General features: G+C 45.2%; 1 long non-coding RNA gene across 1 annotated transcript in view; it reads right to left on the reverse strand.

Annotated features, from left to right (window-relative positions):
• Window positions 1–13,593: 13,593 nt before the first annotated feature.
• LOC121501525 overlaps window positions 13,594–15,311 on the reverse strand; it is a 35,509-nt gene continuing 33,791 nt past the window's right edge. The window contains exon 3 of the long non-coding RNA XR_005990623.1: window positions 13,594–13,632. This is a non-coding gene — a long non-coding RNA (uncharacterized LOC121501525). The remainder of the gene's footprint in view (window positions 13,633–15,311) is intronic.

Below are 15,311 nucleotides of genomic sequence, written 5' to 3' on the forward strand. Positions count from 1 at the left end.
TTCATAGGAAGCTATTCACTAAGTCCAGCCCATACTCAAGGGAAAGGGAATTAAACTTTGCCTTTTGAAGAGGAAAGTACCTACCTAATGACTCAGAACTCCTCTGTAAGAAAGATTTGTCCTTTCCCCCATTTACTTATTTATACAATCATTTATTTGTCAATGTCGGCACACATATATTTAATTTATGTTTTTGTCTATATTTGCGGTACTACATTATTTATTTTGCTGCTTGAATTGTTCTAGCTTTGGCCATTGAGAGCTTTTCCAGTTTGCTCCTACCACCCTTTGACGTACCTCTATCTTGGTGGTGAGTGGGTTGTTTTCATTTGTTAGCCCTCCTTACTTCTGACTACAAGTTGTTCCAGGCTTACCTTGCATTTTCCCCTGCCTCAGGGAATCAGCCATTTCTCCAAGAAGTCCTGGCTCCTTTTGTCAGAGAATGGCATTGAGAAACCAAGATCTATGTGAATGACTTTAAAACATGGGACAGACACTCTACTTCATAATGAGAGAAATGCAAATTAAAGCTAAAATGATACGATTATTCATTAATAGAGCAACAGAGGACAGAGGACCAAAGTTTGATAAGACATTCTGTTGGCAAAGCTGAGGGGTAAGTAGAACTTCGTACTCTGCCTGGAAATGTAAAATGGCAGCACTGGAAGACATGGAAGACACCTGTAGAAGGTTTCCAGCAACAGCTATCAAAATTCAAATGCACGGGACGCCTGGGTGGCTCAGTGGTTGAGTGTCTACCTTTGGGTCAGAGCATGATCCCAGGGTCTGGAATCAAGTCCCTCACTGGGCTCTTTGGGGGGAGCCTGTTTCTCCCTCTGCCTCTCTCTCTGTGTCTCTCATGAATGAATGAATGAATGAATAAATAAATAAATAAAATCTTAAAAAAATTCAAATGCACATACACTTGACCTATACCGATTCCACACCTATGAACTGACATATTTTTTTTTTTTGAACTGACATATTCTTAAAAGGGGTTTTGGGGCACCTGGGTGGCTGGTCTGCCTTCAGCTCAGGTCGTGATCCCAGTGTCCTGGGATCAAGCCTGGCATCAGGCTCCCTGCTCAGTGTAGAGCCTGCTTCTCCCTCTCCTTCTGCTGCTTCCTCTGCTTGTGCTCTCTCTCTCTCTCCCTCTGTTAAATAAATAAGTAAAATATTTTTTAAATTTGACATTTTTTATAAATTTGGAAAACCATAGTCAATAGAAATGTTCATCAGTAGAGAACTTGGTATCTAGATTTGGTACATCCATTTGATGAAACACTATGCAGCTATTAAAAAAATGAAGCAGCTTTTTGCATACTGATGTAAAGGAGTAGGATTTGTCTAAGAAGGAGGGAAGGAATACATGCATATAATATATGTTCATATGCTCATCTATATACATCTTGTTTTATGTGCATAAACTATAGGTGCAAGGACACAAAGTTAATGTCCAGTATTCGTTGACTATGAGTTGATGCCTGGGGGGTGGGGTAGAAGGATTAGTTTTCTGTGTAGACCTTTTAGGCATTTTGGATTTTGAAGCTTTTACATGTATTCCCCAACTAAAAAAAAAATGTTTTAATCCTATGCCTCTAAATCATTCTTAAATCAATGGAGAGAAGATCTTGGAAATTTAAAAATAAATAGAACTGAATGATGATGAAAATATTATCAAAATACATAGGATACAGATAAAGCAGTACTTACAGGGAAATTCATAGCCATACACACACATGTATTAGCCAAAAAACTAAAGCAGAAAATGGATGAACATTTCAAACGAGGTCACTGAAGAGAAAGGTGTCTTTTTTTTTTAAGATTTTATTCATTTATTCATGAGAGACACAGAGAGATAGGCAGAGACACAGGCAGAGGGAGAAGCAGGCTCCATGCAGAGAGCCTGATGTGGGACCTGATTCTGGGACTCGAGGATCACTCCCTGGGCCAAAGGCAGGTGCTCAACTGCTGAGCTACCCAGGCGTCCCAAGAAAGGTGTCTTGAAGGTGTCAGTTTGCTAAATCTGTACATGAACCACTGTTTTAAAAAATATATAAACAAATCAACTTTTGGTTCTATCCCCAAGTAATTTGAAGAGCTTAAGGAATACTAGTAGTACAAACTACTCAATCCCTGGTTGGAGAATGAAGGGCCAGAGAAGTTTGGAGACTCTCAGTTCTCATGACCCTACTTTTTCCTGACCCCTGTCATGATGCTCTGAAGGTTACCCTCCCCATCCAGACCCCATGTAGCCTGTACTCAGCTTCGACAATCAGGAACTAACATCAGAATGATGCTCCACAGAAGGGACTGGGATAATCAATATTTAGGAATAGCGTTAATCAGGCAACATGCGTTGCCAGGCTTGAGGAAACTTTGTATTCCAAGTGCAGTGAACTCAAGTGAGCTAGGATGAAGATGTTTCTGGCAAACAGTGAGGCAGCCCCAGAAATCTGTTTTCTCAAGGAACAGAGAGTAGGAGCAGGTAGGAAAGAATGTTCCATCAACAAGAGGGGGAACCTCAGGACTCCAAGATCACAACCAAGGGTCTACCCCTCAGCCCGCTCCCCTGCCTAGCTGGGACACATCTGGCTGCTAGAGAGGAAGCCTAAAAGAGCTGTTCTTGAAATCTGGGCACAGAGGGCTCAATCCCTAATCTCTTCGGCAAGGGGCCTTCTTCCCTGCCCTTCTACCTGCCACCTAAGAGGGTAGAAGCCAGGAAGCTGGGCCAAGGGAAGGGAGAGCCTGGCCCAGTAGAAACAGGCACTGTGTGCTAAGCTTCAGTGGCACTGGTGCCTGGCAGATGCCAGCTGGTAGCTAGTTGCCTGGCCATGTGCACAGGTGGGACATGACCAGGGATATTTGGGAGGAGGATTAACAGAGCTTTGCAAGGGAGATGAGGCCCCAAAGAAAGATGGAGCAAGAACTTGCCACAGTATATATATATATATATATATATATATATATATATATATATTTAAGATTTATTTATTTATGAGAGAGAGAGAGCATGCCTGTGCACACATGGGAGTTGGGGGGAGGGGCAGAGGGAGAGACTCCAAGCAGACTCCCTGCTGAGCACAGAGCCCAACTCAGGGCTCCATCCCACGACCCATGAGATCACAACCTGAGCCCAAACCAAGGAGCCCCTCTAACCACAGGTTTTACCAGACCTGTGACCCTAGCCACCTGGGGACATCAGTCATGCCCACAGCTGGGGAGGCGTTGGGTAGCACCAGCAGCCGAGGCTTACAGTTTATAAAGCACAGAAAACAGCTTTTGAGCCAGTCTCAATCTGTGTAAACAGCAATTCCAGCCTTGTGAAAATACAGGGCAATTGAGATATGCTTGAAGACTAGAGAATAAAACACTTTGTGATTTACAGGACAGACAAGATGGCACATAAAAGGTTACTTTAATCCTGAATTTAAAATTTACACTCGTTCTAAAAAGTACACATTTGCAAGTATCTTCACTTTAGAATATTACAAAAACAATTTCCCGAGGACTTAAAGATCCCGATTTTGAATTACAGAAGGTAAAGTGGAAGAAGCTGCTATTTGAAAATTGGAATAAATGTCAGCTGAAAGGTGCAAACAGCAGAACCATGATTTTATGGGCAAAACAGATTTCTTAAAGCAATATCAAAAGGCCTGAGTTGAGTAGTTACTTCGAATATCCTAATTTCAAAGAAATTTGCTTCCTCTTTGCCAAAACACTCTGCATTGTCAGAGCCCACGAGCATAAAGACACTTCACAACAAGCACATTATTAAGCAAATATTTTCTTTGGTTCGATGCCTATAAATCTGCCAAGCCAACTGCCAGCAAATTGCCAGAGCAATTCTGGCCTGGGATCAGCCAGGCACCACAACTCCAAGGCAGAGTGGGGCTGCGGGGAGGCTCAGCCAGGTCGCACTCGGGGGTAGGTAAGGGATGGGCATGCCCATCTGCAGACAGCCAAAGGGACCCCAGGGACCTTGCGGACCCTGACAGCTGGTTCCACAAGCAGGTACAATTTGCTGGTCAGCCCAGCTCCCTCTGCTACCTTTATGCACAACTCAGGCTCCTTAAAACAAAAACAAGGGACTCCCCTCTAGAAACATCCTGGCTAAAAGACAGTGACTCCATGGTGGAAAGAAGTTCCAGAAAACCACTCTCTCACTTGAAACAAAACCACCCTCAGAGGATGTTTGCTCCAGACAGAAGTGCCGTGACCAAGTGGTGTCTGGTGTAGACAGGAATTTGAGAGTTTCAAGTCAACCCTTACAGGAATCCTTTTACTTGCTACTCGGGGTACAAACTGGCATCTTGGTTTGGAGAATAGTTTGGGTACACCTGATAAATGAAGATGTACATGCACTCAGGTCCCCACTTGAGTCCGTCCTCTGCAGATGGCCACACTCATGCACACTTACGTCACATAGATGTTCATGTTTTCAGTGAAAAAAACTGGCAATGTCCAGAATACCCATCACTAGGAGAATGGACACATAAATTATCGTATATTGGAACAATGGAACACCGATCCATCAGGTAAAATGAATGAACTAAACCTCACACCACAACACATAGTGCTGAGTGAGACAAGCATTACAATATTGTTTCTTTAAAATTAAAAAATATACAAGATAATACCACTTACTAGCTATGAGGACGTTCATATGGAGTAGAAGTCACACCCCTGCCTGAGATGAAGAACACTAATGGACCAGAGAGAATCCTGCTGGGAAATGAGGGGTGGCAGGTAGGGGCACATGGAAGCTTCAGGAGGAGTCCTAATGTCTCGTGTCAGGGCAGAAGACCGTATGAGGACATTCATCATATTATTCTTGTTACTTCTTCTTGCATGCTTGAAATATCTCATTAAAAAAACAGTAACAGGGGCACCTGGGTGGCTCAGCTGGTTGAGCGTCTGCCTTCAGCTCAGATCATGATCCTGGAGTCCAGGGATCCAGTCCTGTATCAGGCTTCCTGATCAGTGGGGAGCCTGCTTCTCCCTCTCCCTCTGCCTGCCACTCTCTCACTCTCTCTCTCAAATAAATAAATAAAATATTTAAAAAACAACAACAACAACAACAGCCAAAAGAGGGAAACCACCCAAATGTCCTCAGTTGGTCCATGGACAGATGAATGGATAAATACAACACAGTTGTATTAAAATGTACCTAGGATTTGTTTTAATCCGGTATGGTAAGACACACGGATTCAAAACCTATTGTCATGGGCAGCACCCGTGGCGCAGTGGTTTAGCACCGCCTGCAGCCCATGGCGTGATCCTGGAGACCCTGGATCGAGGCCCACGTCAAGCAGAAGATGCCTGCTTCTCCCTCTGCCTGTGTCTCTGCCTCTCTCTCTCTGTCTCTATGAATAAATAAATAAAACGTTAAAAAAAAAAACCTATTGTCATGAAGCAGGATGTTTACACTCGAAAATTCCCAGAAGTGGGAGGCAGGGCCATTTGTGGAAGTGCAAGGTTGATCAGAAGGCAGGAGCATGGCCCAGTGCCTTTACTGGGATTTTTGTGGCAAGAAATGGAACAAGAGGGTAAGTCCCCAGGTATAGTTAGGACTGGATGATTTAAATAATTCTGGTGAGTTCTTGGGCTCTAGCAGTGGCCCCTAGTTGTCCAGAACCTGGCCTTGGGGGTCAGGTTTAGGGGAGGGGGAATATTGGCATGGTGTGAGTTTGATAAAGAAGATGGTTGGATGCGGGCTCTGAGTCGGTGGTTTGTGCATCAAAGGCACACTTACAGGGGAGCATTTGCTATCTCTATGAATTAGCTGACCCCAGGAGAGGCAGTCTCTCCAGGATCAAGGCTCCAAATGCCACAGTTCCAAAAATACAGAAAATGAGAAAATACAGTAATTGATGCAATACAGTAGTCAATACAGTAGATGCTGCATACAATGGAACATTACTCAGCCCTAAAAAAGGAAGGGAATTCTGACGTCGCAGTATGCGTAAGCCTTGAAGGTGTCATACCAAGTGAGATAAGCCCGTCGCAAAATGACAAAGACTGTATGATTCCACTCATATGAGACCCCTGCAATCATCGAGTTTACAGAGACAGAAAGTAGAATGGTGGTTGCCAGGGGCTGGGGGAGGAGAGTGTGGGGAGTTAGCGTTTCACGAGACAGTTTGTGCTAGAGATGATGAGAATGTTCTAGAGATGGATGGTGGTGATGGTTGCACAGTAATGTGAATGTATTTAATGCCACTGAATAGTTAAAGGGGTCAATTTAATGCTGTGTATATTTTATCACACTAAAAAGAGCCACTAAATGTTAAGAGACTTCTTTCACACACGTAAGGGTATGTGATTCTTTTCGGTTATTCTCAGCTGACTCTTGTACATGCAACTGGGTTATCTTCTGAGATTACTAAATTTTTCAAACCATACCAGATAAAACACACTGATAAAACAAAACAGAACAAAACAACATAGTGATTGGTGGGACTTAGTCCTAAGATTGGGGTGATCCATCTGATCCAGGATCCTGGCAGGAGAGGCTGAAGTTTTTATTTGTTTTTCCGACTTGGGGGGGTGGGGACTTCTGGACACCAGGTGATGATGGGCTGTCTCTTTTCAAGGTCCAGGCAACACACACACACACACACAGAAGCACCCAGCATCAGCTTGAGTCCATTCCACCCACACAGACCAGCACACATCAGAGCTGGGCCCTGTTCCAGGACCCAAGCCAGGCTGCTGCCCTCAGACAACAAAGGACGCAAAGATAGATTTGCCAAGTATTCCAGAGGGGCTGAATGTGTTAAGGGCTCTATGGGCAGGTATACAGAGCAAGAAGAGAAGAAGTACGGTCCTTCCAGGCAGGAGAGCTGGGGAGACCCACAGTGGGAGGTATTTGGAAGTACTCCTGAGATCTGAATGCTGCCAGTGGTTAGCAATGAGGACAGGAAGGCCCGCTAACTGGGTCACACAGCATCCGGCAGAAAGGGAGGGCGAACCGTTAAATCTGCATGGGCCAGAGACTATCTCAGCCAGGGATACAGCTAGACAAATAGGCAGGTTCCGGGCAGTGGATCCAATCCCCAGCTAGGGCACCTGGGCTTCACTAGGGGAGCCGCAGGGAGCCAGTGAAAAAGCTTTGGAGGCAGGAAAAGAACAATCAGAGCAGTGCTTTGGGGAGCTCATTCCTTCACCAGGCAAGGAGGAAAGGGGCTGAGCACCCAGAGTGGACAAAACCCACAAAATCACAAAAATAGATGTAAACTGACAACTGTGGTCACTGTTCCCAAGGAGAAGTTCAAGATCACAGGCAGTGTATACAGGGGGCTTCCGTGTGGTTCTGAGAAACACCTCCCCTGAGGGAGCCATGGGAGAGTCAGGGGCTTCAACTTAAATAGAAATCAACATAGTGAGGAGGAGAAGCAAGAGGTTCTCAGCGAAGAACCAGTATATGCCAAGGCCCTGTGGTGGGACAGAACGCGGGGCATTCTGGAAGTCAAAGAAGGGGAGTAGAATGAGGGACAAGGCAGAGAGGAAAGTGGGTTCCTCAAATAAAAGATGCACCATCATTCATCTGACCAGTCACCTCCAGAAGGTCCTATGTCTTCAGACACGAGCCATGCTCCCAACCAATGGGATGACCTCCAACCAATGGGATGACTCCCAGCCTATGGAATGACTCCTGCTGTGTGCCCCCAGGCCAGACCCCAAAACCATACCGACTGTCTACCTGACATCACCACTGCCGACCGGCCTCTCTCACTTGGCAAGTCCCCTCCCTGGTCCTCCCCCAGTCCTCCTCCATCTCAACAATGACCTGGGTGCTTTCCTTAGTTCCTGCTTCTTCTCTTCCTTCAGTACTGCTGTTGGTACTCATCCAGATGCCCCCAGATCCACTTTACTGGTCCTGTGCCTCTCCCCAGACCCTGTACGCTTCCGTCCCAGGCTGGCACCTGCCACTTTTTCCAGCCCCCAGAGCCTCTTTAACTGAATAACCACAAGACTGCACCTTTGTTTGGTTTCACCTCCCCAATTCTGTTTCCCTGCTCTCCTTCCCACTTCCTGCTTCTTGTGGGGGCACTTCTTTAATGAACGCTTTGCATCTGAGTGCCCCCCTCCAAGTCGGTGTCTGTGAGAACCCCATCTAACACTTCTCCCCATTTCCATGTCCACTCTTCCAAGCAGAGAACCATCAGCTCTCAAGCGAACAAGTGCAACAGCTGCCTAGCTGGCTTCTCTCTTGCCTGCCCTTCCCCTTCCATATTCTCCACCCAAACCCTGCCTCTGCCTGAGGAAAGCCATCCTCTTCTCCTGGGTCAGCCAGGAGCATCTGCTTGGGCCCCACCTCTGCCAGGGCAGGGCTTGGCCTGTCGTGGCCACTGCCCAGGGCCTGGCGAGGCTGAATTGCCCTGGCACTGACTAGTTGTGTGATCTTAGACAAATTTCTTAACCTCTCTGTGCCTAAGGTTGCTCATTTGTAAAATGGGTTTATTAAAACTTCCTTCAAGAGGTGGTGGAAAAATGCAAAGTGCTGAGAAGAGGGCCTACTCCACAAATATTGGCTACTCTTCATTTAATTCATCAGGCAAAACTATTGAGTCTGCCATGTGATAGACTCCATTTTAGATGCTTGAGAGGCCCCACGAAGAAGACAGTGAAGACTTCTCCCTCCTGGCGCTGACAGTCTAGCAGAGGAGGCGGGAATATGTGAGTTAAGTAAATGAAGAAGTTACCTAGAATGCTAGAAGGTAGAGAGCACCACAGAAAAAGGACAAAGCAGAGCAGAGTAAGGGGAACTAGGGATAATCAGCAACACCATTTAATTAGGGTGTTCAGGGTTGGCATTATCAAAAAGGTGGTATATGAGCACAGGTTTAGAAGTAAATGAGTAAGCCATGCAGATGTCTGGGAAAATGCATTCCAGGCAGAAGGCAGAGTCAGTGCAAAGGCCCTGAGGTAGGAGATGTGATGGGTGAAGAGCACGAGGACACGCAGGAGGTGGTGAAGGCATGGGGAGTGGTAGGAGATAAGATTATGGAATCTACACCACAGTTCAAGAAACATGATAAAATAGAGGGGTGCCTGGGTAGCTCAGCTGGTTATGTGTCTGATTCTTGGTTTTAGCTAAGGTGGTGATCTCACGGTCATGAAATCAAGCCCCATGTCAGGCTCAATCCTCAGCATAAACTCTGCTTGAAGATTCTCTCACTCCCTCTGGTCATCCCTGCCATGCTTTCTCACTCTCTCTCTCTCTAAAATAAATAAACCTTTTTTTAAAAAAGCCCTAACTATATATAAAAGAAACATGATAAAATGGAAGCAAATCCATAATTAACTTTTTCCCTTTTTTTAGATTTTCAAAATTTCCTTAATGGGCATCTCTAACCTGTTTTTAAAATCACGCATTTTAATACTTGTTAAAGCTTGAAGAAGGAAATCCTTTTACAATAAAGAAAGATTCCAGGATTGTGAGGAAGGAAGGAACAAACCTCATGTCATCTTCAGACATCTTCACACTCTCAAGAATCTACCATTGGGAGCTTGGGCCATTATGGCAGTGTGGTTTGGCCTCCTTCCTGGGTGGCCTCCTGTTCTCCCTCCCCCATCCACAAGCAGGCACAGCCACCCTGGGAGCCTCACAATCTATAGGATCAGTCATTAAGGACCTGGTTGGGGCCAGTTGACCTAAGTCCACCAATCAGAGGACGGGCTCCCAGGTATCATTCTGAGCAACTGGTTCATCCTTTAACTGATGCCAGGCAGGGGCTGAGGGACATTCCAGTTTGGTGGGACTGGGTGTCCATTTGAGTAGGGTCACTGCATCTGGGTTTAACTTAAAAGTTGGGAAGTTCTTTAAATTTTTCTTAGCTTCTCTAGTTTGTCTTCAGGGTGGTATGTCACCAAATGGAAGTCGCTCAGGGGGATTCCTTCCAAAAATGCTGCTTTGCTGGAATTTCAAAATATCTTTGATAATTAACCAACTCACACTTTCCTTGTTCTGCATCCTGAACCTCTCTGGCCTAGATTGCCCCGTTCCCAAACTAGTCCCAACCTTTTCTTCTTTGTGAAAAGGCTTATATATCTTTGACGCCAAGTAAGTACTCCATCATTGTTAATGTTGGCAGGAGCCCGGCTGCCTCAGGGCCGAGTGTGGCATGGCACCCCCAAGCCCCTGGTCCCTCCCCACCCGAGAAGTAACCCTGAGAAGGGAATAGGACCTCCATGTAGTGGCCTCCCCAACCTTCCCTCTGGGTGTCCTATGGCCACTGAATTCTTCTGTTTTATTCTCTCACAGCCTAGCACCTGCTCTTCTCCTACCTGTCAGCATCCGTGCACCTGTTTCCTTGTCTGTCTCCCGGACCCGTGCATAGCCGGCCTGTCTGCTCCAGGAGGGCTGGGCCCCACCATCGCCCATCACAGTGCAGCATGGGCCATGGCAGGCACCTGCTAGGGATATATTTTATGAACAAATGATCGAAGGGCATCTTCTCTCACTGGGGAACAGTGAGGAAGTGACTCATCCCTCCCTTTATGCGGTCCTTCCCCACCTTTCTCGGCTTCATACTCTTCCCTCATGAACTGGGGACAACTCAGGACCAAGACAGGACTGAGATTCCCCCATTCCGACAGCTGCCAAAGCCATCCCCTGCATCCTGTTTGAAGAAAAACCCAATGAAGGCTGTTCTTTCCAAGGCTGTGACCCACTTTGCACCACTACACAGAGCCACCGCTTTATAGAAGCCCTGCAGAGGTGCCAAGGGCAGCAGGCGGTCAGAGAGCTAGTGCACTCATGGTGCCAGCACAGCCCACGTGCTAGGCCCAAGTTTTCACCAGGGAGTGGGGTGGGTAGGGTGGGGGGCAGAACCAGAAATGATGGTGGCTTGGAGCCCCCTGGAAGTGTCTGTATATGTCACAGTGACTGGGTGTGGCATCCACAGAGGATGGAGCCAGGATAGCAAGTGTCCTGCCACAGGCAACATGGTGCCACACAACCAAGAATCATCCAACATCCCACAAGACTTTCATATAGCCACTGGACTGTATTCAAAATACTTTTAAATATTTATAAAATCACTGTCGCTTTAAAATATTAATCATAGTAATTCTGAAATTAATTTTTTTATTATAAGACCCTGTTTATAATCATTCAGCACCTAAAACTTAACATCATTTTACATGGACTTTTTTTTTTTTTTTACATGGACTTTTAAAAAGATTTTTATTTATTAGAGAGAGAGAGAATGAGCAGCGGGGTGGGAGCAAAGGGAGAGGGAGAAGCAAGCCCCTCACTGAGAAGGGATCCTGACACAAGGCTCAATCTCAGGACCCTGGGATCATGACCTGAGCCAAAGGCAGATGCTTAACCTACTGAGCCACCCTGGCATCCCCATGTGGATTTTTTTTCCTAACGCTGAATTTTTTGGGACTGCGACTATCTCATGGAATGAGAGAAAATTGCACTTTGTCATGTTCCGATTTTCCCTGAGACTCAGTCACCATTTTGGAAGGCCACATAGAGCAGTGATAACAGCACTTTTGATATTTGAGCCAGACACAGCACACCTGTGTCCGTGAGCATGTGCAGCCTCACAGGCCCCTGGGGGGCACGTGGCAGTACGATGGCAGGTTGGTTACCTAGAAGAGATGAACGAAGTAAGTAAAATATCGAGGATAATGGAAACTCTCTTTCTTACTGTCAGAGAAGGGAGTTATAAATCTGGAAATGGAGAAAACTGGTGTGCACCTTGGGGTTAGATTATAATTGGAGAGACGAATGGATGGTTTTCGATATTCATGGACACATACGGAAATGAACAGAGGACTAGATGTGTGTATACATACACATAGTCCTAGCTTTTGCTGCTGGAAAGGCCTGAGAGCACTAGCACTGAGCATGCCTAGCACCAGGATCTTGGGTTCTCTTCTAAAAGGAACCAGGGCTTTTTGGGGAAATGACCAATTCCAGGTTTGAGGCAGGAAAAGTACAAGATGAGCCTGTAACATCTTTTGTGCCAGAAAGTAAGGCTGTGCTCAGAAATTGATGGCGACAAATCAGAAAGGCCAAGGAGCCAGCTGTAAGGGGCTTCCACTGGCTCTGAGACAGTTTGAACACCAAAATAAGTAATGACAATAACAGGCTGCAACCTAGTGAATAAAACAGAGAAACGTACATATACAAATGAGTGAATACACAAATGAGGGAAAGAAAAAACGTTTTTTAAAAAGATTAATTTATTTATTTTGGTGGGGGGTTGGAGCAAAAGGAGAGGAAGAGAATCTCCAGGAGACTCTCCGCTGAGCACAGAGCGTGATGTGGGGCTCAATCGCACGAACCCCAGATCGTGACCTGAGCCAAAATCAAGAGTCGGACACTTCACCCACTGAGCCACCCGGGAGCCCCAGAAAAAAAATATTTCTTGGGATCCCTGGGTGGCGCAGCGGTTTGGCGCCTGCCTTTGGCCCAGGGCGCGATCCTGGAGACCCGGGATCGAATCCCACATCGGGCTCCCGGTGCATGGAGCCTGCTTCTCCCTCTGCCTGTGTCTCTGCCTCTCTCTCTCAATCTGTGACTATCATAAATAAATAAAAAATTAAAAAAAAAATATTTCTTACACTAAATGCCAACTAATAAATGTTGAAGGAAATGGAATTAAGAAAACTATCATTTGACAACCACTGTAGTTACAAGCCGCTTAGCCAAGAAACGTCAGTCGGTACTAAAACCAGTCAAAGTTGGAAGAAGCGAGATATTTTCACATTGCCGTAGTACCTCTCCCCAAAACACCTATTGATGAGAAGGGGAAAAAGAATAACTTTGCAGAGGAGGAGCCTGGCAGGTACCACCTCAATCAAGTAGTCAAAGTCACAATGCCACATCCCCATGTGGACAGTGTGGGACCAATCTAAATTCTGTTCTCTCTGATCAGGTACAATGAGAAAAACATGACACACATTCTGTGAGATTCCTGCCAAAAATGCATAACCTGGAGTGAATCAAAAGGAAACCTCAGACAAGCCCTACCAAGGGACATTCTACAAAACAGCTGACCTGTACTCTTCCAAAGTATCAAGGTCATGAACGTCAGAGAGAGACTGAGAAAACGCCGGAAAGAGACTAGAGACACGACAGCCACCTACCTACAGCATCTAACCCTGGATCGGATCCCATGACTATTGATTAGGTGGCAATAACGCATGAGTGTTAGTGCCCCAATTCTGATGTCATGTTGTGGTTATGCAGAACATCCTTCGGTGCAAGAAACACACACTTACATACTTGGGATGATGGGGCATCAGATTGGTAATGTATTCTCCATGAATGTTCAGAGTAGGGAAAAACACAAACTTTGTACCATTCTTACAATTTTCTAGAAGTATGAAGTCATTTCAAAATTAAAATTATTGGGGCTCCTGGCTGCCTCCATTGGTAGAGCCTGCAACTCTTGATCTCAGGGTCATGAGTTCAAGCCCCATGTTGGGCACGGAAGTTTACTTTAAAAAATTAAAATTATCCTGGGTGGCGCAGCGGTTTGGTGTCTGCCTTTGGCCCAGGGCGCGATCCTGGAGACCCGGGATCGAATCCCACGTCGGGCTCCCGGTGCATGGAGCCTGCTTCTCTCCCTCTGCCTATGTCTCTGCCTCTCTCTCTCTCTGTGACTGTAACAAAATAAATAAAAAATTAAAAAAAGAAAGAAAGAAATAATACTATAAAAAAAATTAAAATTATCTTCAGCATTATAAAATACAAGGAAATAAGAGGTGGCTGGATGGCTTAGTCAGTAGAGTATATGACTCTTAATCTTGGGGTGTAAATTCAAGCCCCATGTTAAGTGTAAAGATTACTTTAAAATAAAATCTTTGGGGCGCCTGGATGGCTCAGTTGGTTGAGCATCTGACTCTTGCTCTCAGCTCAGTTCTTGATCTCAAGGTTGTGAGTTCAAGCCCCACGTTAGGCTCCATGCTGAGTGTGGAGTCTAAAAATATAAAATAATAAAATAAAATAAAATAAAATAAAATAATAAAATAAAATAAGTAAAATAGGGGGACCCGGGTGGCTCAGTCAATTAGGCATCTGCTTTTGGCTCAGGTCATGATCTTGGGTCTTGGGATCAAACCCTGAGTCAGGATCCCTGATCAGCAAGGAATCTTCTGCCTCTGCCTCTCCACCCACCCCACTTGTGTGCTCTCTTTCTCTCTCTCTCAAATAAATAAATAATATCTTTTAAAAAAAGAAAGAATTATGAGCAAAAAAATTGGGAATTATGTGGGCAGATCCAAATACTATGAAACAATAATAATGTCTAATTTTAACAATTAAAAAAATAAGTTACAAGATCTGACAACAATATATAAGCTGGAGGAGTTATGATAGGAATGAAAGCATTCCAAAGCCCTTGATTTTTTAAAAATATTTTTATTTACTTATTTATTCAGAGAGAGAGAGAGAGAGAGAGAGGCAGAGACACAGGCAGAGGGAGAAGCAGGCTCCATGCAAGGAGCCTGATGTGGGACTTGATCCCGGATCTCCAGGATCACACCCCGGGCTGCAGGCGGCGCTAAACCCCTGCACCATCGGGGCTGCTCCAAAGCCCTTGATTATTAAGAAGAGTGGGGATATTTATTAAATTTAGACTTTGTTAATTTCAGAATACACGTGAGAAAATCTAGGGTTACTACAAATAAACAAGCAATTAGAAAAAGAAAAAAGCAATCCAAAGGAAAGCAAGTAGAAGGAAGGATGGGAAGAGTAAAATCATAGAAAACCCAAAATAAGAGGTACACAATCAATCCAGACAGAAACAGAAAGAAGACACGTATGGTCAATGTGTAAGAGAGAAGATGAATGTCAAGCCTGGTGTGGCACTTGATCCCAGGATCCCAGGATCTTGCCCTGAGCCAAAGGCAGATGCTCAACCACTGAGTCACCCAAGTGCCCCAAGATAGTATTTTTATAGCAAAGAAAGAAAGAAAGAAAGAAAGAAAGAAAGAAGAAAGAAAATGAAAGAAAATGTCTTCCTTCGACAAACATGTGTGACACTCAAGCGAGTGTGTCTATTTCGCTGAGATGAACCATTCGATGCATGATTTAAGATAGTGTTTTCTTTTCTTTTTTTTTTTTAAAGATTTATTTATTCATGAGACACACACAAAGAGACACAATGGGGAACCTAATGTGGGACTCGAGCCGGGACTCCAGGATCATGCCCTGAACCGAAGGCAGACGCTCAACTGCTGAGCTACCCAGGCGTCCCTGAGGTAATATGTTCCATAAAGTCACCTCGAACACTAAACCACGGCTCTCAGGGCAAATACAGGGTCAGGGTCCTACCAGCCTC

The sequence above is a fragment of the Vulpes lagopus genome, chromosome 11 (assembly GCF_018345385.1).
Source record: "Vulpes lagopus strain Blue_001 chromosome 11, ASM1834538v1, whole genome shotgun sequence".
Lineage (NCBI taxonomy): Eukaryota > Metazoa > Chordata > Mammalia > Carnivora > Canidae > Vulpes > Vulpes lagopus.